This window comes from Myotis davidii, unplaced genomic scaffold, assembly GCF_000327345.1.
Source record: "Myotis davidii unplaced genomic scaffold, ASM32734v1 scaffold10567, whole genome shotgun sequence".
Taxonomy (NCBI): Eukaryota; Metazoa; Chordata; class Mammalia; order Chiroptera; family Vespertilionidae; genus Myotis; species Myotis davidii.
In genome coordinates, this window is record NW_006298332.1 from 1 (window position 1) to 2,880 (window position 2,880).

At 41.9% G+C, this 2,880-nt stretch overlaps 1 pseudogene; it reads left to right on the forward strand.

Moving 5' to 3' along the window:
• The first annotated feature begins 796 nt into the window (after nucleotides 1–796).
• On the forward strand, nucleotides 797–1,312 carry LOC102757654 (annotated as a pseudogene).
• Nucleotides 1,313–2,880: the final 1,568 nt, after the last annotated feature.

Below are 2,880 nucleotides of genomic sequence, written 5' to 3' on the forward strand. Positions count from 1 at the left end.
AAAAAAAAAAAAACAAACAAACACTGAATAACTAACACTTTCCACATCCCATTGGAGCAGAAGTCTAGTAGAGAAATGAAATCACAATTCTTGATCAGATGCATGCTAATTACATAGGTTGATCAAGTAAGTCCTTTATCCATAAATATAAATGAACAAAGGTTTGTTAGATGTCTGAGGAAGGTACAAGAGAAGATCACAATGAACACATAGAACTATTTAATTTTGGAGTGGGGGGGACCCACATAAAATACAGGCAACAAAAGAATTTTACCAAAAATTCAAATTCATATCGTCAGAATTTTAAGGGAAGAAAATGGATTTATAAAGTTAAAAAAAATGTTGACCACAGAAGGAAACAACTAGAGGACAAATAAAGTTCTTGCAACATAGAAATATTATTGCAAAATTTAAAGGTCAAATGTTGCTCAGGGCAGATTTTCCCTGCTTCATCCAGGCTATGATGGAACCTGGCACATGTCCATCGTGCACTGCCCACTTGAGCCCCTCTTTTGCCTCCCTACTCCCCTCCATACCCCCCTCAGCAAGGCATCTTCCCTCCCTCCTCTCCCAACATTCACAAGTAACTGTTCTATCTTCCATCTTCCAGCCCCATTTTCTGCCTGCCAGTACTACCTCAGAGCCAACTGCCTGTGGCCTTAACACTGGAAAACAGCACACCCCTCTTTGGCCACATTGATTGCTCACTCACCCCTGGGACACTCCAAGTGTGACCCCACAGCTCCAGCTTCATTTTCCACGCTGCCTTGGTCTTGGTCCTCACCCATACTGCTAGCTGTGGTGCTCCCTACACCCTCATGTGTGCAGCAAAACCACCACCCCGAATGCGAAGCCACCATTAACAACCAGATCAACCTAGAGCTCCATGCCTCCTACGTGTATCTGTCCATGGCCTTTTACTTTGATCATGCTGATGTGGCCTTGAATCACTTCAGCCAGTTCTTCAGCAGCCAAACAAGGAGATGGAACATGCAGAGAAGCTGATGTGGGTGCAGAACCAGCACAGGGGCCGTATCCGCCTGCATAACATCAGCAGGCCTGAGCAAGAGAACTGGGAGAGTGGCCCGAGCACCATGGAGTGCGCCCTGAACCTGATGAAGAGAGTGAACTAGAGTCTGCTCAATCTGTACCAGTTTGTAACTTCCTGAAGCGTTATTACCTGCAGGAGAAGGTAAAGTTCATCAAAGAGTTGGGGGACCATATCACCAACCTACAAAAGATGGGAGCTCCAGAATCCAGCCTGACAGAATACATCTTTGACAATCTCACTCTGGGTTCCAGCAAGAATTGAGCCTGGAATGCCTTCCTCAAAGGCATGGGGTGACTTCCCCTGGTCACCATGCTGAGCATGTATATTACCATATTGCCCTTGCAAAAAGTTCACTTTTTTATGTTCAATTTTTATCATTTTTTTCAAATAAAGTTATTTTTTATTAAATAAATGAATGTCTTACTGTGATTCATTTGTGCAAAACCCTCACCTTCTAAGTTTTTAAAAAGTATCCAGCAGATGAGTGGATTAAAAAACTGTGGTACATCTACACAATGGAATACTATGCTGCTGTAAAAAGGAAGGGATTCTTGCCATTTGCAACAGCATGGATGGAGGTGGAGAGCATTATGCTAAGCAAAATAAGTCAGTCAGAGAAAGATAAATATCACATGATCTCACTCATTTGTGGATTATAATTAACAACATAAACTGATGAACAAAAACAGATCCAGAGTCAGAGAAGCATCATCAATCAGATGCTCAAAACTCAGAGGAAACATAGGGGAGGATGGGGCTAAGGGGGGGAGACCAACCAAAGGACTTGTATGCATGCATATAAGCATAACCAATGGACACAGACACCAGGGGGATGAGGGCATGTGCCAGGGGGTGGGCAATGGGGGGATAAGGACACACATGTAATACCTTAATCAATAAAGAAAGGGAAAAAAATAAAGTATCCAGGAGTCTCCACAATTACATGCAGCTCAGGATCTCCATTTATGAAAGAAGGAGGTATTCCGTGGGGCCCTGGAAAACACAGAATTAATCTTCCTATTATAAACAATGTGATATATGCCTGTGGACTGAGTTGGGACCCTGGTGAATGTGGGTACATGTGCATGGTAAAAATATAACAAAAATTTATGGGATTCATGACACAGATTGCTTCCAACAAAGATGGGAAGAATGGGATTGGGCAGGGATTAAAATAATGGGAGTCTTCCAATTTTGTCTGAAATATTTTAGCTCATTAAATTGTTCAAAGTTAAAGTTTGTTGATTCTTGGTAGCAACGTGGGGGGCATCTTAGAAATCTGAATATTGAAAATATCTTTGAAAAGCTTACCCTGGGGAATAGTAATAATGGAAAATGAGCTTTAGGCTGACTTTCCCATAGACACAAGAGTGACTTCCTGTGGTCACCATGCTGTACATATGTATTGTTTTTCTCCTTAAGTAGTAGTCTTTCTCCTATTAAAGGTAACAAAGTACCAAGACACTCAAATTACCTCATGAGAAGAGCTGAAAATACATAAGGTCAAGGCTGAAGGTCAATGTAGATGTTGGGGGAGAGTTGAAGCTGGGAGACCAGTTGGGACATATTGCAGCTGGTCCAGGTGAGAGACCATGGGGGTTGAACTTCAGTGGTAACTAAGGAAATGAAGAGATATAGGCAAATTCCAGATACATTGAATGAACTATGAGCAGGTAAACTAACAACATTTACCTATGGACCAGAGGTGAGTAATGGAAAATAGGGAAAATTATCTAGGTCAGTGGTCAGCAAACTCATTAGTCAACAAAGACAAATATCAACAGTACTTACTCAAAATAGACTCGCCCAGGCCGAAAACCAAATTCTGT